The sequence below is a fragment of the Felis catus genome, chromosome B2, assembly GCF_018350175.1.
Source record: "Felis catus isolate Fca126 chromosome B2, F.catus_Fca126_mat1.0, whole genome shotgun sequence".
Classification (NCBI taxonomy): Eukaryota; Metazoa; Chordata; class Mammalia; order Carnivora; family Felidae; genus Felis; species Felis catus.
The window spans coordinates 25559225-25581386 of record NC_058372.1 but is presented as its reverse complement, the minus strand read 5'-3'; the positions used below and the strand labels follow the sequence as shown (position 1 = coordinate 25581386).

The following is a 22162-nucleotide window of genomic DNA, read 5'->3' as shown; positions in this document are numbered from 1 at the left end:
AAGCATCGGTTATTTATTTTAATATATCAGATTTTTTAATGCTTTTGACATCTTTCAAAAGCAAACTTAATGGTCCCTGGGTGGGGTTAAGCATCTAACTTCTGCTAAGGTCATGATCTCATGGCTCATGAGTTCCAGCCCCCTATCAGACTAACTCTCTCTCCCTCTCTCTCTCTCACAAGAATAAACATTAAAAAAAAATGAAAAAAATAAATATTTAAAGCAAACTTAAAAATGTTTAAACCTTAGTAAACATTTAGACTTCTATAAACCTTATAAATCAAGACTTACAAATCCAATAAGCTAGGATAACCTAAGACTTTCAAACACGTTTAAAAATATACAAAACATGGGAATGCAAGCTGGTACAGTCACTCTGGAAAACAGTATTGAGGTTCCTCAAAAAACTAAAAACAGAACTACCCTACCACCCAGCAATTGCACTACTAGGCATTTATCCACAGGATATAGGTGTGCTGTTTCGAAGGGACACGTGCACCCCCATGTTTATAGCAGCACTGTCGACAATAGCCAAAGTATGGAAAGAGCCCAGATGTCCATCGGTGGATGAATGGATAAAGAAGATGTGGTACATATGTACAATGGAGTATTACTCGGCAATCAAAAAGAATGAAGTCTTGCCATTTGCAACTACGGGGATGGAACTGGAGGATATTATGCTAAGTGAAATTAGTTAGAGAAAAGACAAAAATCATATTACTTCACTCACATGAGGACTTTAAGAGACAAAACAGATGAACATAAGGGAAGGGAAACAAAAATAATACAAAAACAGGGAGGGGAACAAAACAGAAGAGACTCATAAATATGGAGAACAAACTGAGGGTTGCTGGAGGGGTTGTGGGAGGAGGGATGGGCTAAATGGGTAAGGGGCACTAAGGAATGCTGCATATGTTGCACCATATGCTAACTAATTTGGATGTAAATTTTAAAAAATAAAAAATAAAATTAAAAAAATAAATAAAAATAAAAATACACAAAATGGGCACCTGAGTGGCTCAGTTTGTTAAGCATCAGACTTCTGCTCAGGTCATGATCTCGCAGCTCGTGAGTTCGAGCCCGGCATCTGGCTCTGTGCTAACAGCTCAGAGCCTGGAGCCTGCTTCAGATTCTATGCCTCCCTGCTCTCTGCCCCTCCCCAGCTCATGCTCTGTCTCTCTCTCAAAAATAAACAAAAAAAAAATTTTTTTTTAAGACACAAAACATTAGTTACAAACTCATTTCTACCCCTGTGCTCAAGTATTAACACCACGGGTTTAACATATTTTAACTTTGTTATATCTTCTTATATATTTCCTAAGGTGACATTAATGCTTCGGGACCATCTCCCACACACACACAAACACAGGGAGCCTGATTCTTGGTCACCATGCCATCCCAGCTGCTCCTTGGAACCCAGAACTCACTCTAGTGAGTAACCAGCACATTCCAGTAAGTGGGGAAGTTTTGAGCTTCACTTCTCCCTTTGCTGGGATTTTACAAAGCCTCATCCAAACACCAAATTTCAGTTCCTGGTAACCCAATGTCTTTCTTTAAAATGAAGTGCTATGCGTTTTCCTCTACCTGCATTGTAGACTCTGTCTGTAAGTACTTTAGTTGAATTTTTAGGCCTTTATGATTGTAGAACTACTGTGCTTGTTAGCCTAGGAACCTGGAATAACAGAACTTTTTACATAACAATCACATATGGATCATCACACAGCATTTCCTGAAAAACATTATTCAAATTCTTCTGTGCCTTTTTAAAACTCATTTTGTCTGCCTCATCTGAACTTATTAATGGACTCAGGTATTTGACAATGCATTTAAATTAGCTGATCTTGGTTTTCTTGTTGGCGCTCAAACTGTCATTAACTGTGCTAGTGGGGGGGGGTCTCTTGAAATTGATTATTTTATCTTGACATGTTGATCTCAAACATCCCTGCTCTAGGGCAACAACCCTGGTTCTTATCTATCTATCTATCTATCTATCTATCTATCTATCTATCTATCTATCTATGTATCTATCTACTTACCTATTTTATTTCCAGTCCAAAGACATGAGGTATCAGCCCTTCTCCTGGTTTCTTTTAATGGAGAATTGTAAATACAAAATCTGAATCTTCAAGGAGTGTGAGTTTTGGTGTTATTGTTTGGGCCACACCCGTGGACAAAGCTGGATAGAGGTTTCCTTGCAAGTCCTTAAGATGCTATGCTGTAAATGAGACTGCCACATCAAGTTTTTATACACCTAATTTTTCTAAAACATAATTGCACTTAGGGGCACCTGGGTGGCTCAGTCAGTTAAGCATCTGACTTTGGCTCAGGTCATGATCTCACAGCTTGTGGGTTCGAGCCCCGCATCAGGTTCTGTGCTGACAGCTCAGAGCCTGGAGCCTGCTTCAGATTCTGTGTCTCCCTCTGGCTCTCTGCCCCTCCCCCGCTCACACTCTGTCTCTCTCTCTCTCAAAACATAAATAAACATTAAAAAAATGTTTTTAAATACAAAAAATTAAAAATAAAATAAAATAAAACATAATTGCACTTAGAGGTGTTCATCTGGGCTGCAAGTGCATCACTTTTCTCTTTCACTATACCTACGTGTTGATACAACTGTTTATCAGCCACATTTTGGACTGCTCTTCAGCCTGCCACACTGCTATCTTCTCTGAGGTATCTCTTTGTTAAAAATACCCTTTGTGTCAGACCCCAATGTCTTCCTGCTTCATTGTTTACCTCATTTTGATGAAGGAAATTGTCCAATAGTTTTCTAAAACAGAATGCATACATTTTGGGATCTTGCATGCCCAGAAGTCTTTACCATTCCATATGACTGACAGTTCTCAGGGTCTGGAATGCACTACACATTATTTTACATCCAAATTTCTGACACATTGCTTTATTGCTTTCCAGCCTTCAGCTCTGCTGTTGGGAAGTCTGATGACATTCTGACCCCAGTTCCATTCCCCCTTCCCCACATCCTCATTCTTAAAAAGCTCACAAATTCTTATCCTTATCCCTGATGTTCTGAGATGTCACAGTGTGTTCTTAAGAGGGGCCCGATTTACTTATTTTGCTGTGCACTTGGGGGACCCTTCCAATCTAGCAATTCAAATTTTCCTTCCTCTCTGGGAAAAAAATTAAGTCAGGAGTTCATTCCCTCAGACTGACTCTGTTCTCTTTTTCTGTATTCTCTATTAGTCAGATACTAGAACTCGTGGACTGATCTACCAGATACTAAGCGCCTTCATCACGGCATACACTGAGAACAGTATTTGTAGGGTGCTGTGAGATGGGCAAGGCTGCTTGCTACAGAGGTGGAAAGCTCTGCTCTTTCTTCTCTTCTTCTCTTGCATTTTCCATCACAGTGCCATTTTTGTTCCATTTCCGGAAGGATGTCCATGACTTTATCTTCCAAGTTTTCTACTGATTTTTTCTAACTTGAGCCATTATATTTTTGATTTCGAAGGATTTCTCCTTATTGTCTGCTGTTCCTTCTTTACAGCCCTCCATTCCAATTCCTTGGAGAACATCATTACAGTTTTATTGAGATGTCTTCTGCTCCCTACACTCACCGTCTCTCTCTGAGGCTTTTGTTGTTGCTGTTATTGTGGTTGGTGTTTGCTTTATCTAAGTCTATTTCATACACAGGCTTCCCACAAATGGGGGACAATCCTTGGGGAGCAGTCATATTTAAGAGGAAAACACAAAACAATGTTGCAAATTCTGTTTACATGGAGAGGAAGTCAGCTGGAGGCTTTCAAGCAGTGTGATCACCTGATCACTGCATTTTTTTTGTTGTTGTACAGCAAATGGGAGGAACCTTCTGATCTGGCTGCTGGTGGTGTTCTGGAAGCAAGCAGGGTAGGGCTGGGGAATTTCTATCAGATCAGTAATCTCCTCAATTCAACCCAGTGCTTGGGGTCCCTGAGTTTGAGCATCAGATCCCATATGGCTGAAACCCGATCTTCTGGCAGGTGGCTGCCTAGTTGCCAGGTGCAGGGATACCATGGGGTCTAATGGATCTGGCAACACGCTTTCTAACAGGGCCCCATTTTGCAGCCCTGCACTTCATTCCTGCCTTTGCAGGTACTGGAGCCTCCAACCTTGAGCACTGTCATCTCCACGACATGGAACTCCTCCTCCATCACTTTCCTCCCAAATTCTGACATCACTTGGCCACTGTTTGTCCCCTCTCCTTTTCTTTGTCCTTTGTTTTTAATACTTTCAAGGGCTCCTTGATGTCATTTTTAGTAGAGTTTTATGAGAGAAAGGAACTGAACACATATGATCACAAATTTACCAACTACTTTTGTGAGCAGAGTTAAACAATAATGTTTAAAAGCCATTTCTTTGGCTATTACCCAATCCCTCTTTTACTTGTGAAATAAATGCCCAAGCATTGAATGCTATTTATTAAAATACATCTTGTCCTAAAATGTGAATTTGAAAATAGCTCACTAACTACAGGCCACTAGTACATAATCATAGAACAACTTTCATTATCACTTTGTAATAACATACAAATTCTTAATAATCATAAAAAGATCAAAGCAATATTAGTTCTAGAAGAGAAACAAAAATAAACTCAAATTTAAATAGTTTACCACTCACTACAATATTTCTTTTTTTTTTTTTTCAACGTTTATTTATTTTTGGGACAGAGAGAGACAGAGCATGAACGGGGGAGGGGCAGAGAGAGAGGGAGACACAGAATTGGAAACAGGCTCCAGGCTCCGAGCCATCAGCCCAGAGCCCGACGCGGGGCTCGAACTCACGGACCGCGAGATCGTGACCTGGCTGAAGTCGGACGCTTAACCAACTGCGCCACCCAGGCGCCCCACTACAATATTTCAAATATCAAAGAAAATTATAAACAATCTAGTGAGATTTTTATAGTGTGGGATTTCTTTTTTTTTTTTTTTAAGGAAGTGCAAGATTTCTCTTATCCATTCAATGAACACGCCAGTAATAAGGATGCATATCTCACAGAAGATCACATTGGAAACTCAACACCTATCACTGGCTTTCCAAGTCCCTACTATTTTGGCTTCAGTAAGACAGCCAAAAGTGTCCTTCATACACAACACACAGATGCACACATACACGTGCAAAATGCATTATATATTCCAAAGTTATTTATGGTTTTAATAACAGTGTACCTTTTAAAAATAAAAACAATATTTAATCACAAACATAAAAACTGTGTAGTAGGGTTTTCTATTTCATGTATGAGTGTGTGTATAAAACAAGACTAACAAATCAAATCTATCCTAGCACTATTATTTTACCCATAGCACTATCAGTTATCTTTGAGCAATTATTGTTCACAATTGATTTGATTCAACTGATTGTTAACTTTTTAAGGTGTCACTATTTGTGCTTCTTGGATTAAAGATGCCTTAATTTCCTACAAAATCCAACCATTTAAAGATTGGCTTAATGGAGATGTGGGCTTCCGCTTCATCCCTACCTTTGTTTTCTGGTGTACTTGTGTGTATACTGTGTGTAAGCATATGTGTATTTTACTTCTCTGAACAACAGTTCTCTAGTATGTAAACAGGGGATGGTTCTTTCTATTTTTTTAGTTTTTTTTATGTTTATTTATTTTTGAGAGAGACAGAGCACAAGTGGGGGGGGGGGCAGAGAAAGACAGACAGACACAATCTGAAGCAGGCTCCAGGCTCTGAGCTGTCAGCACAGATTCCCAGTCAGAGCTCAAACTCACCAACCATGAGATGGTGACCTGAGCCGAAGTCAGAAGCTTAACCACCTGAGCCACCCAGGTGTCCCGGGATGATTCCTTCTATTTGCAGGTTTACTGTGAGGATTAAATAATGTCTGGCACACAGTGGGTATTCAACAAATGGGTAGGATTATACACTATTTCCTTTCTTCTGTCTAGGCCTGATCTCAGGTCAGCAAGCTTGGAAACATAAGGTGTGTGGTTCCTCCCCCACCCCCTCCCCAGGTCTTACAACACACACTTGGTGTGATAGAGGGTGCTCTTAGTATGAACAGAAAAGAATGATGACTCCATTCATTCTAATTTCACTCTACTCTTACAGGTGGAGCTAACTGTAAGATGCTAAAATGTAATAAAATGCCTTGAATTGGAATTGGCCTTGTATAATTTTAAATATTTAGTTTATGTGGCCAAGTATGACTAAAATTGTACCCTTTCTCTGTGATGGTATAAACCAAAGGATAACAATCACTCAAAAGTAATCATGCAATACTGGAACACACTCTGTAATACTGGTAACAGTTTCATTCATGTCAACCAGAGTGCACATTTCTTAGCCCCAGAAATACAATGCAGCAATACAATGCTGAATCCAAGGTTATTTTTCTCATCCCATCTCACCACACCAGTCCTAAACCACACCCAGGAGGAAGCAGTTAGCCTTGGGTCATATTCCTGTCCCCAGGTACAGTTGTACAGGCCCAGGCAGCAAAACTACCAACACTGACCCAGTTCCACCCTGGCATCTAGGTATTCCTGGCAGCATATGAATATTAATTTTCCATACTTCTCTTTTCTAAACTTGAGCTTTATATGGGGAAGAGGGGGAAGAAAGTAATTCATGTGCCAATTTCATCTAGCACACAATCCCCAAGTATGATTAAAATTTTCCCCATTGTCCTCTTAGCCCTGAAGACACCACATCTTGTCTGCAGTAAGTTTAATTAAAAAAAACAAAAAAACAAAAAACAAAAAAAAAAACAGAGGTAACAATATCTGGAATGATGCTCACGATTATCTTCGCAGGCCTGAGTAACCTGGAAGGTGCTGCGGAATTTGCGAAGCACCTGACCACAGGCCAGCAGGCCACCCCGGGTGGGCAGGAAGATCACCAAGGAGCAGTTTCAGTGAATAGGCGCTGGGGAACCCAAATTCGGCCGCCTTTGGCACCGACCCCTGGCCTTCTCTCAGGCCTCCAAGCCCCCTACCCTGGGTTCCCAACGCCCGGCGCCTCGCGGACAGAACAGGCGAGGTCACCTGTGGCCGGAGGCCTCGCGGGGTCACCTGTGGCTGCGGGGCCCCGCGCAGCAGCTCTGGACGCTCAGCGCAGCCCCCATGCCGGCTCCCGCTGCCTCCACTGCGGACGCGGGGCTGCGCGTCCGGTTCTGGGCGGCCAGACACTACTCACCAGATGGTGTCACTGTCCGCCAGACCACTGGACTTCTCAAGGGAACCCGAGCCCAAACGCTCATACCCCACCCCCTCCCCGTCAAGATTTCGAGGGTCACGGCCCCGCGTGACCACGCCCCCACCCACGCGCGCCCCGACCCCGGGAGGCCACGCCCTCCCCGCGCGCGTCCCCGACCCCCGCGAGGCCACGCCCTCCCTACATGCCCCCGGGCCCCGCATGGCCACGCCCCGGTCCCTGCAAAACCCTGATCCCTGAGCTACCAAGCTCAGCCCGTCCACGCGCCCCTCGCGGCCCCACCCTGCCTCCGGCGCTTTCCTGACCTTGGAGTGGAGGACAGGTCCCCGCGGGAAGGAGCAGGTCCCACACCAGACGGTACCTCGGAGGGTTGGCGCGGCGGTCTGGAGAGAAGGGAGAAGCTCCGGGCCTCAAATACCGGCGGAGCCGGAGGGCGGGCGGAGTCAGGGAAAGCGAGCCAGCGCACCGCCCATCCCCAGATCCCGGGGCGGCTGTACGTCAGCAGCCTGGGGCTCGCAGGAGGGTGGTGAAGGGAGGTGACCAGGTGTGCGCCAGGTACTCCACTGCACTTTGACTGCCACTCTGGGGCCGGCCTATGGGCCGCGCGTACTTTTCTAGTCTAGTTGCGTTGACCTCGCCCACTGGGCCACCAGGTAGGTGAATCAAACGAAAACCTCTGGAGTTTTCAGTCAGAGAGCGACAGTACGCGGACACACCAGCGCTTTACTGTGACTTGGTAAAGAGACCGTGAATTAATGTTGTCAGTGACCAGAAAAGTGCCAGTTCTTGGTACGTGGGCAGAAGTTGCACAGTGCGGGACAGAAATTTTAAATAAACAAAGCCTACGCGATCATCTTGTGTGTTCATAATGCAGTAGTCTTCTGGCCCATGTGAATTAAACTCCAGGGTACTAACAAATTACACAAATGTGTACAAAGTCCATGTTTGCCACCTTGGAGCAGTCATGGAGAACGGAAAGGTGAGAGGAGAAGGGGAAAACGCTAGCCACGTTTTAAAAATGAGTTTAATTTTGGAAACCTCAAATTGTTTTTGCGTTTCCTCCATCCTTACCCTAGGCCAGGGTTTCTCAACATGGACACTGTTAACACCTGAGCTGGATAATTCTTTGTTATGCTGTGGCACTACAGAATGTTTAACAGCATCCCTGGCCCCTCTACCCACTGCATGCCTGTAGCATCCCTCTCCCAGTTGTGACGGTTTAAATTTTATTTTTGGAGTAGTGAAACATAAAGTAATGCCCAGAGATATCAACCCGGTTTTGTTTAGCTTCAGGCTTGTCTTTCCAGCTGACCTTTTTGCAAACATGTATGTGTGTATGCGTGTGCACGCTTATCAAAAGAGTGTCATTCTATTACCTATCCATTTGTTATCTGTCGATAGTTCTGCAACTTGCTTTTTTCACTTGACAATAAATTTTGGAAATCTCTGTATTTGCTACACAGCATCCTTATTCCTTTTCATGGCTGATCGTATTTCGTGTGTCACTGGTGGCCATTTGGGTTGTTTCCATTTGGGTCATTACAAATAATGGACACGAATAACCTAGTGCAGTGCTTCTCAAGCTTGAATGCACATGTAAATGATCTGGGGTATTGTTAAAATGCAGATTCTGATTCAGTAGGTCCTGAGACTCAGCATTTCTAACAAGCACCCAGGTAGCTGAGGCTGCTGTTCCGTAGACCATGCTTTCAGTAGGAAGATATTAGTGTAAATACTCTTTTGTATTGATGGAGAAATATCCACCAATCCAGATTCCTAGATTCCTAGAAATGGGATTGTTAGGTCAAAGGACAAATACACATATATTTTTGTTAGCTATTGTCAAATTTCTCTCTATAGGGCTTGTATCATTTTGTCCTCTCCCCAGCTATATCTGAGTGCTTCTTCACAGCCTTACTAACAGTAATACATGGACATCTTTGGATTTTTACCAATCTGATAGGGGAGAGATGTTTTATCTCCTATAGTTTTAATTACCATATCCTGTATTATGAGTGAGGTTGAACATCTTTTCATATGTTTAAAAGCATTGCCTCTTTGTTGTTTTGTACCCCCCCCCCCGCCATGAACCGTTCATGACTTTTGTTCATTTTTTAAAATTGTTTGGTCTTTTTCTTCTTAGTTCTTACATGCTCTTTATATAGTAGCATTAGTCCTTTGTAGTATAAGTTGCAAATATTTTCTCCCAGCTTCTCATCTGTTTTCTGACATTGCTTTGGTGATTTTGGCATATTTTTTGTTTTTAATGTAGTCAAATTTAATGATTTTTCCTTTATTGCATCTAGATTTTTGACTCATAGTTAGAAACTCGTTCTCCAGATTATACAGTTCACCAATGTTTTCTTCCAGTATTTGTATAGTTTCAATTCAGTCCCAGCTGATGGCTGGAGGAAGAGAGAGCAGTAGAGCGGAAGGCAAGAATATCCCAGACCATTTGCCAAAGGCTAGTTGCTCAGTAGTACTCAGTGATTCATTGGTGTCTAATGTTTAGAAAACTCAGTTCAGATACAGCAATGATGTCAACAAATAGATCTGGCTCCAGAGAATGTCTTTTTCATTCCAATCCCAGTTTAATTGCTCTCTGTTGTTAACCCTGCCTGAAACCATATAGCTCTGACTCTCGGCAACAGTATGGCCTTTCATCTCCCAAGACTTCCCTGGATGGGGATTGGGACTTTGGTACTCCAGGTAAAATAAAAGTAAACAGAACCTTTTAGGTGTTTATAAAGCAGTCTGAATTTACAATCAGTAAATTGGAGATAAAGATTGACCGAGAATCTTGATTATGATACTAACACAGCTCATTTTACTTAGGAATCTGGGACTGTCACAGGTAAATATTTTGTTTGGTTGTGTTTTATTTTTGAAAATAATTCCCCTTTTAAATGTTGGAAATAATAGATTGACAAAAACCCATTCAAAAAGCATTCGGCAACCTGTATTCAGCTCATTGAACACAAGTTGGTTTTGACATTAGCGTACAGCACAGTAACTCACCCGTGACCCGAACAGTGACTAAAACATCACCCTGAATAAATTCATTCTATTCTGCTGACGTTTCAACCCTAACACAAAAAGAGAAGAAAGGATGCTCCCCTTTTAACTGGGAACATTTCACCGTGACATTTATGTTATGTAATTCTGTTGTTCTTTATGTATATTCTCAATGTTGTGTAGGCTAACTGGAACTAATTTCCATAAAACTGGAAGAGCATTTCTACCTTGATCTAAGCAGTAGAGATGGATTCGCATTGATTTAACTAAATGAGCCAAATGTCTAAATAGACACCTGAAGCCTTAAGTGATTAAGGTTCTTTTTTTTTTTTTTTTTAATGGATGGAACTATCCCAGATGAGGTCAATTGCTTAGCAAACTCAATTTAATTAAATGGATATTTACCACACATCTGCAATGCAAAATTCTGAGACTAGCCCAGAACTAGAACCTCTGCCCTTCCATTAAAGGCCATAAAATAAGTTCCCAGGCAACTATCTAACATCTATTTGGTTTTCGTTACAGATAGTAAGCATTGCAATGTTTCCTATGAACAACATAAAAGTTATTCAAATGACATGGCAATCCTGTTAGCAATATTACAGTACTTAATGGTTCTTCATATCTAATGTTCTTTCAAAGAAATTGTAGCCACCTCTCCCAGAGATTCACTGGACAAACAGGTTGGGTTCATGAGTCACTTCTGAAAGACAGACCAGGTAGGTAAGACACTGAAATTGGGGTGCCTGGGTGGCTCTGTCGGTTAAACATCTGACTCTTGATTTCAGCTCAGGTCATGATCTCACGATACATGAGATTGAGCTCCGAGAGTGCAAGCCTGCTTGGGATTCTCTGTCCCTCTCTTTCTGCCCCTCCCCCCCCCCCAAATAAATACACTTAAAATAAGACACTGAAATCAAAACTACAACGAGACAAGCTCACACCTGTCAAAATGGCTAAAATCAACAACACAAGAAACAACAGGTGTCGACGAGGATGTGGAGAAAAAGGAACTCTCGTACACTGTTGGTGGGTATGAAAACTGGTGCAGCCACTCTGGAAAACAGTATGTTTGAGCAGGTTCCTCAAAAAGTTAGGAATAGAACTACCCTATGATCTGGTAATTACACTGCTGGGTACTTTTCCAAAGAATACAAAAACACTAATTCAAAGGGATATATGCACCCCTATGTTTACAGCAGCATTATTTATAATAGCCAAGACATGGAAGCAGCCCAAGTGTCCATTGATTGATGAATGGATGAAGAAGATGTGGTATATATATACAGTGGAATATTATTTGACCATAAAAAAAGAATGAAATCTTGCCATTTGCAATGACATGGATGAAGCTACAGTATAATACTAAGCAAAATAAGTCAGAGAAAGACAAATACCATATGATTTCACTCATTTGTGGAATTTAAGAAACAAAACAAAGGAAAAAGAAGAGACAAACCAAGAAACAGACTCTTAACTATAGGGAACAGTCTGATGGTTACGGGTGGGGGATGGGTGAAATAGGTGATAGGAATTAAGGAGTGCACTTGTGATGAGCACTGAATGATGTATACAATTGCTGAATATATTGTACACCTGATACTAATATAGCACTGTATGTTAATTAACTGGAATCAAAATAAAAACTTAAAAAAGATAAGACCCTGCTCAAAGTGGGCAAAATGTGAGAAGCAGAGATCCAATGAGTCTGCAGGTAGTGGGTGGACAAAGGGTGCATACTCCCTCCCTCTGGGAGGTGGTGACACTCCCAGGAGGAAGCCATTTGGAAAACTGAGGTCTTGATTTTTTCTACCCCAGAAAATCTGGCACAATATCTAAAAAGCTGAAAGACTTTTCTGGGTTTTCTCTTTAAGGAAAGTTTGGGGAGTATCCAAGACTCTGAACCTTGCACAATCCAGCTTGTGAGGGCTGGCCAGCAGTGCTCCCACCATTCTCCCTGTTCCTGCACTCACTGCAAAGACCTGGGCCTCCTACCAGTGCTTTCCAGGTACCTGGGACTGGGGCAAAGAACCTGTCTTAGAAAGGGGAAGGAAGGAAGGAAGGGAGGAAGGGAGGAAGGGAGGGAGGGAGGGAGGGAGGGAACGAGAAAGAAAGAAAGAGAAAGGAAAGGAAGGAAGGAAAGAAAGAAAAAGAAAAGGAAGGAAGGAAGGAAGGAAGGAAGGAAGAAAGAAAGAAAGAAAGAAAGAAAGAAAGAAAGAAAGAAAGAAAGAAAGAAAGAAAAGAAAGAAAGAAAGAAAGGAAAGAAAGAGAAAGAAAAAGAAAGAAAGAAAGAAAAAGAAAAGAAAAAAAAGGGAGGGAGGGAGGGAGGAAGGAAGGACCTACCTGCCTTCTTTTTTCAAATACCTTAGTGGAGGTTTGGGCGCCAACACTGGGACATGTTTCTGGGTGATCACCCCCAGATTTCCTTCCAGATTCCTAGGGACCATGTGCTAGAGAAGATTCCTTATCACACTGGCTTTCCTTCCCTAAAATGCGAGGTAAATCCATGGTCATTCAATATAGACCTAACACTGACTTTTCTTTGCCCTTACTGGAATTCTTGGGGAAATCCAGCATGGATTTTCCTCTTTTACTCTCACAATTAAAAAAACTCATTTATGAGGGTAAGGCACCGAGAGACGCAACCTGGCAGGGCTCTCCTACTCTACTTTACACTTTTTATCTTACCATTTTTAAAAATGAGAAAGGCGGCTTTTTTTTTTTTAACCACAAACCATTTTCACATTCAGATGCTTGGGTTTTGTAAATCTTCCCCGGCAAATTCACACCCTCAGAGCCACACTAGATAGAAGAGCTGGAAAGCCCCAAACTTCTTTTATTAAACATTTATTCTACTGAGTGTGGGACTGTGCACTAAAACTGCAATAGGTAACTGGTCACAGGAGGTTACAGCCTCCACTAACTGACCTCAATGAGAAATCAAAACTGGAAAGAACTGGAAAACCAGTCAAGCAGAGGCAGGCAAGCAACATTGTCGAACAATCAGATATAACAGAAATATAATGTATTTAGATGACCTAAGGGTCTTTCTCAGGTCTACATGTAAATCAGTAAACCTTACTTTTTACAACCATAGCAAATTATACCTTGTAATGTGCAAGTATTTGGAGTACTGATTGAAAGCAGGTCCCCCTTTCCTCTTGTAACAAGCTTTGGAGCAGCTCTTCAGAGCAATCAGAAAGACCACCTCCCAAACTACAGTCCTCAGGAAGACAATGAATAAAGCATTCACTAACCTACTTTGAGGTTGGTTTTCTTTCAGTGGACAGGATCAGGTCTCAAAGAAATGGAAAAATAAAACTGAATAAAACATGGCCCTTCCCCCTTTTTTTTTTTTTTAGCAGTTCAGATGGATGCAAAAGAGAGATTGTGTTTGCAATATTCAATTGTGGGGAGATCTGTTCCAAGATCCCCAGTGGATGCCTGAATCTGTCTAGTACCAAACCCTATGCATATTATGTCTTTTGCTGTACATACATGCCTATGATAAGGCATAATTTATAAATGAGGCACAGTAAGACATTAACTAATAATAAAATAGAACAATTATGGTAATATATGTAATAAAAGTTATGTGAATGTGATGTCTCTCTAACAGAATAAGTAGAGTTAAATGGGCAAGTTAGGGCTGGCCTGGAAAGAGTTCTTACGCCAGTCTAAGGAGTTTGGGATTTATTGGTCAGGCAATGGGGAAGCATTGTAAGATTTTAATTAGAGGATTAACCTGATTCATTCATTCGCTCCTTTCCCTACTTTCCCTTCCTCTCTCTTCCTCCCTCCCTTCCTCCTCCCCTTTTTTTCTGACTTTAGCATCAGCCTTTAGGATGGTTTGGATGCAGAAGAAAGTGCCCAGGGGTTGGTTAGTTAGGAGTTGGCTTTAGGCCATTTGGGCCTAAGCCTAAGTAGTGGCAACAGTGAAGCAGGGAGCTAATCAGGAAGCAGAAACCATAGGATCTAATGTGCAAGTGGATTTAGGGGGAAGGGACAAGGAAAAGAATGGAGTTCCAGCGATGTTTCAGTATTCTAACTCAAATAATTAGACACAAGATGATATAATTAACTCAGAGAATATGAGAAGAGGATAGGTTCGGGGTCAAATAAAGAATTAGTTTGAGTCAAAAGCGCTTTATAGTGCTTGTAACACATTTAGGTGAAGATGTCCAGGACACAAGTAGAAACAAAGACAAAGCTATGGGATACAGGAGCTAGAAGCCAGAAGAGGGATGCACTCAGCCCAGTGGAGCTTCCTGATCAGGAAGGCATCCGTCTGATGACAGAAGCCCAGGCAATAGCAACCAACATTCTAAAAGGTTGCTAGGGAAAAAAGCACAAAAGCAGATGGAGAAGAGCAGAAGCTGGACAATGGAGAGCAGCTCGCGTTAGAGGAAGTGGAGAGTTAAAGCAGGGAGAGTCCATTTGACATTCCCACGTCAACACTTACCTTGGTGACAGTTAAGACAACCATCAAAGTGAGTGGGATTTAGGATGAAAAGAGACATGTGGAGGTGTCTAAGAAACTCTTTGAAGAATCCTCACTGTGATGAATAAGAAGGCTAGGTAGAACTGGAGGTCAGCTAGAAGGACTGTTTTAAGGCCTGAACAGAGTTGAGCATGCCATTTGCTTTCTGCATAGTCACAGTCAGAAGCAGCCAGGAAAATACTAGGAAATTGTCTGATTTAAAGGAAAATCTAATCTTTGTCAAGAGTATGATGGTGAAGCAAAGCAATGCTGCTTCTGTCTATCTTAATGGTTATTCTTTGTTATTTTAGGCCATCTGTAATCCAGGGGCTCAGGTGAAATTTGTACTTTCTGGCCCAGCAGGTTAACCTAGTACCTGAAAGCCAGTGTCCATAGGAAGAGGCTTAGAGCTGGTTCTGTGTGAACACAGAAGGTGTTTTCCAGAATCTATGTTTGTTATTTTACTTCATGCATTTTTTTATTCACTTATTTCTTTTGAAACCATGCTCTCTTATTTAAAATCTGAGTTCAATTAAGAGAATCTTATTACTCTGGAGATTTTTTTCATATTCATGATCATATGATTTTAAGAAATAGCTAAATCACTAAATAAAGGTTCCTCTCTCGCTTTTTTTTCTCTTTCTTTTCCCTCATCAAGAGAAGCTTGTCTTATTTGATCTGGAATCATGTGGGTGGTCCATTTCAGAATGCAAAAAAAAGAAACGTGAATGGAAACCCATCTTCCTGGGACAGGGTGCCGCCAACTCTGGGCTGTGTCACCCTGAGGTCCAGGCCACTGCTGAAGCGAGCTGGATGAATTTACATGAGAAGCCCAAGGAAACTGTTTCCCCAAATGCAAAGTTAGAGAGACTTAGTGTGCTTGACCAGATCAGTCCTGACCAGGGCCCTGTGGTAACGAAACTCCTAAAACTTAAAAAAGCAAGCAAACAAACAAAAACTGTTGAGAGAAGGGCTCAACCATCAGGAGGCTAATTTCAGTCCGTCCATGGCTTGTGCTGAGATGTAAAAAGTCCCTCCAGACCCTACCATTCTGTCTCTCAGAAGGTGCTAAGGGAGGCAAGGGGCTGAAGCTAGGACTCACAACACTGAGTGGTGACCTTGGAAACCCAGAAGGGTGCCTTCTTGGCCAAGCTTAGTGCTCAAGGAGTGCGAAACCCTTGATGATGCACTAGATTTTGCACAAAGGGCATGAGGTTTAATTTCAAAATGCAGACTTGGGTATCGTAGAGTGAAAGCAAACAGGGACACACGACGTGCATTTTCAATACTCCTACTTAGTGAAAGCTGGTGAGAACATTTTCATTCTTTTTAAACAAAGGCAAGCAGTTCAACTACTTTCTGGGTGTCCATCCACCTCAAGGTAGAGAACCTCAGTCCCTCATGAGGGAGGGAACTATTCATTAAGCCCCGAAAACAGCAAGGGCTGAGGGCGGGGCTCTATCACTTGGCCACTACTATGCAACATATACACTTTCTCCCTGGGCCATCATGGATTCCAAAGGCAATATAAGATCCTCACAAAGACAGGGAGTTCTTATCTTGTGAGTTATTTAAGCAATATGATGAGCAAAGTCTTTCAGATCATTTGCAATGTTATTCTTGGATAACTTGATGTTTGTTCATCAGCCTTAATAACTTTATTATATGAACTCCTGGCATTCATGAAATGGTACGTGGCCTCCTAACTGGTGGTATGACCAATTATTTCATTCACGCCACGAACTTTTATTGAGCACCTATTACAGGCCAGGAGCTACACTAGGGTCTGGCAATATAATGATAGAAGACAGGTCCCTGACCTCAAGATACCAAATAGATATTAAGAGATAATAGAAAAAATATATATTGGTCTCTGCCCCGGCTCCTGACGCAAGGCTCCTGAAACCTTTGTAATTTCCTAAGTGATAAGAACACTAGGCACTTCCTTTGTTGTAATATTTGATCGTTGACTTGAGCTACTGACATAGGACTTCCGAAACCCTTGTATTTCCTCGGTTAATAATAGTGTCTTTTTTTCTCCGTGGGGTCCTGGATGGCTCCTGGATGAGAGCTGGTATTGGAAAGACCAAGCTGTGATTAGAAACTTGGAATTTTCAGCCCTTCCCCTCCCCCATTCTCTTGAGATGGAAGAAGGCTGAAAGTAGAATTAATGACTGATTATGCCTATATTATGAAGCCTCCACAAAATCCCAGTAAGATGGGATTCGGGGAGCTACTCCATTGGCGAACACATCCACCCTAGGAGGGTGGTGAACCTCCAACTCCAAAGGACAGAAGCTCCTGCACTCAGGACCCTCCCAGACCTCGCCCTATGTATCTATTCATCTACATCCTTTATTTATATTTTAATAAACTGATAAATGTGTTTCCTTGAGTTCTGTGAGTCACTCTAACAAATTAATCAAACCGGGGTGGGGGGGCATAGGAATCTCCCATTAATAGCCAAATTGGACAGAAATTGTGGGTAACCTGGGAATCCTATTACTTGCAACTGGCATCTGAAGTTGAAGGTGGGTGGGGAGCAGCCTTGTGGGACTGAGCCCATAACCTGTGGGACCTGACATCTGTAGGTAGAATGTGCTAGAATTTAGTGAAATTATAGGACTTTAGCTGGTGCTGCGAAGACCTGCTTGATGTGAGAAGTCCCCCACATACATTTGGTGACGAGAAGGGTCAGAAGTAAAGTGTTTTGCATGAGAAGTAAAGGAGACACGCGGGAGAGAAACACAGGAGAAGGAAAGGACTGAATTTTTCTCTATTCAAGAGAAATACTGAACTGTGGCTTTTCCTTATACAGATATGCAAACAAATGAAATAGTGATATGTGCTCTAATGGCCCTTAGTATAAGGGGTAAGAAAAAGTAGAAGCAGCAACAAGGAGTCTGGCTGGGGAAATCAAGAAAGGCGTCACACACTCCATAACACTTGAGCAGAGATCTGAAGAATGGTGCTGAGCTAATCAGAGGACAGTATTCCAAACCAGGAGTCAGAGAACTTTGCAAAAGTATGCCTGTTGGAGGAAACAAAAAATATTGCAATATCATAAAATATGAGGCAGTTTAGACATCTATAAAGGGCTTTATATGTCATACCAGTAAATTTTTATTCTATCTTATAGGCTGCAGAGACTCTCTGAAGAATTCTGGACTGTGGGTCACATAAGCAGTTATGTACTGGGAAGACTGCTCTGCAGGAATGCAGACAAGTGGGATGGGGAAAAAACAGAAGTATCAGAGCTGCAATACTTGAAATGAAAGACCCCAATCAGGGCAGTGGCAGGAGGGGTAGAGGGGATGGAAGTATTAAAAAACAAAATTCAAGTGAGTAAACCTGAAGATCTAATTGGCTGTGTTAAATGATTCCTGAATCAGGCAGCATCCCATCTAGCAAACAGAGGGGCTCTCTGAGGAATTGTACAAAATGAAAACTCTCAAAAAGGAGTTGTTTTTATGGCAAGGAGGGTAGGGCCAGAAGGTTACAAGCAAAAGAAAGGGATCAATCTGGACAAGGTCACTCTCCCTTAGGGGGAAGCACAGGGAGTTTTATCAGATTTACCCAGAAGTGGAGGGGCGGGTCATGGAGAGGGCCATGTGACAGACTCACTGACACCCATCAGAAAATTCCAGATCGACCTGTTAAGACAACATTTCTGGGGGAGTTTGAAACTGCAACTGTATTAAGCTGTGTTTCGGTAAACTGGTCTGGCCTAAGTAACACCATTTGGGGCCTATGGTTTTCTTTTTAACAGAAAGAAAAGCTGTTCAGGAAGAAGGTAGGACAGGACCTGGAAATTGTTGGATGAGTGGACGAAGGAGGAATCTTCGCCGATTTTCAGATTACACTAGGAAGAGCTAGTGAATGGCAACATCAGTGAACAAGATTGGAAGTTTGGAAACAGGAAGGCAAATGACTTTGGAGAAGGGAATGAATTTTGCTTTGGTTAGGGTAGGTTGAGTTTCCATGGAAGGCTCAGGTGAGAGGTCTAGGCGCCAGAGGTCAATGTAGGGGTCATCAGCAAATGGATGTCAGTGAAGTTACAGGCTGGAGGGGTTTGCCGGGGACAGCATCCAACCCTCAGGAATACCAATACATAAGGATGAACAGAGGAAAAGAAGAGCCAAAAAAAGACAAAGAGAAGCCAGAGGCATGAAATGAATCTGGAAAGAGAATTACTAACAACAAACAGAAGAGAGTTTTAAAGAAGGAGGCTAACGGTCTGTGGTTGAGTGGCAATGTCGTCGTTAGAACTGAGTAGGTGTACAGATGAACACAAGGGAAGGGAAGCAAAAATAATATAAAAACAGGGAGGGGGACAGAACATAAGAGACTCCTAAATATGGAGAACAAACAGACGGTTACTGGAGGGGTTGTGGGAGGGGGGATGGGCTAAATGGGTAAGGGGCATTAAGGAATCTACCCCTGAAATCATTGTTGCACTATATGCTAACTAACTTGGATGTAAATTAAAAAAAAAAAAAAAAAAAAAAAAAAGAACAGAATAAGTATAGGGTCTGATGCAGACCCTAAAGGCTGCAGAAGTGTGAACTTGTGATCCCAGAGGGATGGCTCGTGAAGAAGGTGAGTCAAATGCTGAAATGCTCAGCCTGTGGGGATGTGGGGGCTGAAAGGAGGGGGTAGGTTGGTAACACTTGGTGGCTTGGGAGGGGGGCCCCATCCGTTCTTCCCCAGCCTGGGCTGGAGGGATCAGAACCTGCGGCGTCTGCAGGAAAGGCTGCAGGGAAGGCCAGGCGGGAGGGGGTTGGGACGCCTCGGTTATGGGTAACCGAGAAGGCGACAAGGGTGAGTTAGCGGGCGGAACTCGGGGTTGAGTCATCGAGGGCAGATCACGATGCTCCCGGAAAAAGAGGAGAGGCAGGCTGGGAAGGGCTCGAGTCGGCCTGGGAGCTGAGCTGGACTGGACGATAACGGAGCTCGGAGTTCCGAAAGCTGCAGGCAACCGCCCTGCCCCCTTGGCGACCCCGGCCCGCCTCCTACCCCCACGCCCCCCCCCCCCCCCCCCCCCCGCCTCTCTCGCCCGAGAGCAGAGCGTGCGAGGCTGCGAGGCTGAGAGGCCCGGATCACTTGCCTGCCGCCCACTCCCGACGCGCCCCTTCCTCCTCGCCACGCCCCTGGCACCCCCTGCACCCGCCGAGCCCTTCCGGCTGGCCCTCCCGGGTTCGCGCCCGGGAGAGCACATCCCGGGGTCTCCGCCGCTCTGCGCCCAGTTGCAAGCCGAGCTCCCAGAGGTCCCGCTCACCGCGCCTTGGAGGGGCCGCGGGATCCCAGGCGGAACCCGGCTAGGGCTGAGGGTTGGAGGGGAGGACCTGGGACAGGAGGAGGCACTTGGGCGCCGCTGCAGCAGGGCCTGGAAGGAGGATCACATGGGGTGACTCACCTGGGGCCCAGGCCAAGTAGAGGAGGGTCAAGTGACACGTCATACATCCTGAGGAGGCCTGTTAGTTTCTACCACAGCTCCCTGTGTATTTCCTACACGGTACTAGCCACCGTCTGTAATTAGTTGTATTCGCTCGTTCTTGGTTTTTATTAGAAGGTAATTTCCAGGAGAGGCGGCCAGTTCTCCTCGAGTTCTCCGCGGCTGCAACCGCGCCAGAGGTGCCTCGGCCAGGGGGGAGGGGAGTGTGGTCAGGCCGGGGAAGCTGGAGTACACGGAGAAGAGGAGACTGGCGTTCAGAGTGAGCTGAGCTGGCACCTGCCCTGACCAAGGGCGGCATGGGGTACTGGCATTGACTGTGTCCGCCGTCCAGCCTAAGGGGAAGACTTCCACACATTACGCCAGAGGACTCGCGGGTCGACCTTGATGCCTTTCAGACCTCTGCCAAGGTCACGTCCTGTGTGATTGCATAAAATTTCGTTCCTGGACAGGAACGACTCCGTTTTGAAGCTCTATTTCCTTTCTAACTAATGAATTCTTGAACTGTACTAGAAGCGGTGATTGTTTTACAAGCAGTTGCTCATAAAATCCAACAGAATAACTGGCATTCGGGCCATAAAACTGTTAATATGAACTTTATGAAGACATAAAAGTTAACTAACGCATACCAGGTATAGTTCTTTTGATAGCACCAATAAAATAATCGATTAGATAATAATCAAAATTAGCACCGAATTGGGAGGTTTGTCTTCTTTTTCTCTAAATCATAAAATGATTCCTTCTTTCTTTCTCATAAAAACCCCTTGCTTTCCCACAGGAGCAGGACACTTTTCTGATTACTCCAGAATCGGTTCTCCCCAAACTGCAATTCTGAGACCCTAAATAAAGACCTTGTTCTGTTTTAGTTTGACTTCTTTCCTAAGTTAACAGCCCATGGACCATCAGGTCCTCTCCCAAGTCTCAGGGCGACTGGGACTGAGTGTACAGTCTGTTCATGGAAGTCCTGAGGCCCAGCTTTATGTTGTCGCTCTAATTTCTAATTTGATATTTGAGATCTTAACTATACCTTAGACTGTTTTTATGGCACTTTCCAAAACAAAACAAGGTATAAATAATTTAACTTCAACGCAAAAGTTGAGTTTCCATTATCCTATGCAAATTCTTAAAATACTAGATGAATCTTGCTGGTCACTTACCTTAGTGTACTATGCTCAAAGTAGCCCAAATAAGAATTGTAAAGTTTTGCTGTTCACATGGGTGGGCGAACAGCACTGTTGTTCAAGAGCTGATCTTCCTGATTTCTCCTGCTGGGGTCCCTAAATCAGTCACCTGAAGTGAGTTACCTGAGATCCAGGGTACTGTACCTGTATCCCTGTCCCCTAGGGTACAGGGCAGGCCTGGGGCTTTCTTGGAGCTGTTCCTACCTTCCATAACCAGATGCTCCTGTGAATGTTTTGATCAGTGGCCTTTGCTAATCCCAGATTTCTTTTTTTTTTTTTTAAGAGTTTTTTCTGATCCACCAAGGGTTCTCTTGTTTTCCAGTGGGACTAAGGATTTATTCGTTTTTGAAATATTTTTTTTCTATTTGTAGGGATGTGGATGTGAAGGCCTCAGCATGAGCTCAGTTTGCCCTCCCCCAACAGAATGTTTTCATCCTATTTTAATTCTGCAAATGTTAGCCTCTCCCCTTCCACTCCAAGTTCAGCCCAGATTGTTCTACATACACTTTACCTCTGTAAAGTTGCAAAAGCAACATGTCTCTATAACAAAATCAAGCAATCCAGGTAAATAGAAAGTAAAAAATGAAATATTCCTCTCCTTTCTCCCACAGACACCCTTAGGTATATTAAAATATGTATACGTGGAAACATCTACATTTATATAATATTTTTACAAAAATAGAACCATACTATCAGTAAAAGGTAATATGCAAAAAAACAAAAACAAAAAAACCCCCCAGAAAACCAAAAAAAAAAACCCTAACAGAAACTGAGACCCTTTCTGACACTACTATGAAATTGTTTTATTTTTCCCTGGGAACAAATGAGGTTAGCAGATCATGAATATTATCTGTTCCTAAGG

General features: G+C 43.2%; 1 protein-coding gene and 2 long non-coding RNA genes across 5 annotated transcripts in view; 1 reads left to right on the top strand and 2 right to left on the bottom strand.

The window, feature by feature from the left end:
• Window positions 1–7627, bottom strand: part of SERPINB6 (serpin family B member 6) — a 33362-nt gene extending 25735 nt beyond the window's left edge. Inside the window, exon 1 of one of the 3 annotated variants that reach the window (XM_006931495.5) lies at window positions 7478–7627. The gene's annotated coding sequence lies outside the window, so the exon portion shown is untranslated. Of the gene's footprint in view, window positions 1–6758; window positions 6974–7154; window positions 7306–7477 lie in introns of those variants that run through there. The other 2 variants (XM_011282153.3, XM_011282154.4) reach the window with 2 other exon arrangements.
• Window positions 7628–11731: 4104 nt separating this feature from the next.
• Window positions 11732–17053, top strand: LOC111560432. The gene is made up of 2 exons (XR_006597613.1): window positions 11732–12195; window positions 12620–17053. It is a non-coding gene; the product is annotated as an uncharacterized LOC111560432 (long non-coding RNA).
• LOC109499600 lies at window positions 13527–20507 on the bottom strand. The gene is made up of 2 exons (XR_002156944.2): window positions 20084–20507; window positions 13527–17698 (listed from the first exon to the last, which is right to left on the bottom strand). It is a non-coding gene; the product is annotated as an uncharacterized LOC109499600 (long non-coding RNA).
• Window positions 20508–22162: the final 1655 nt, after the last annotated feature.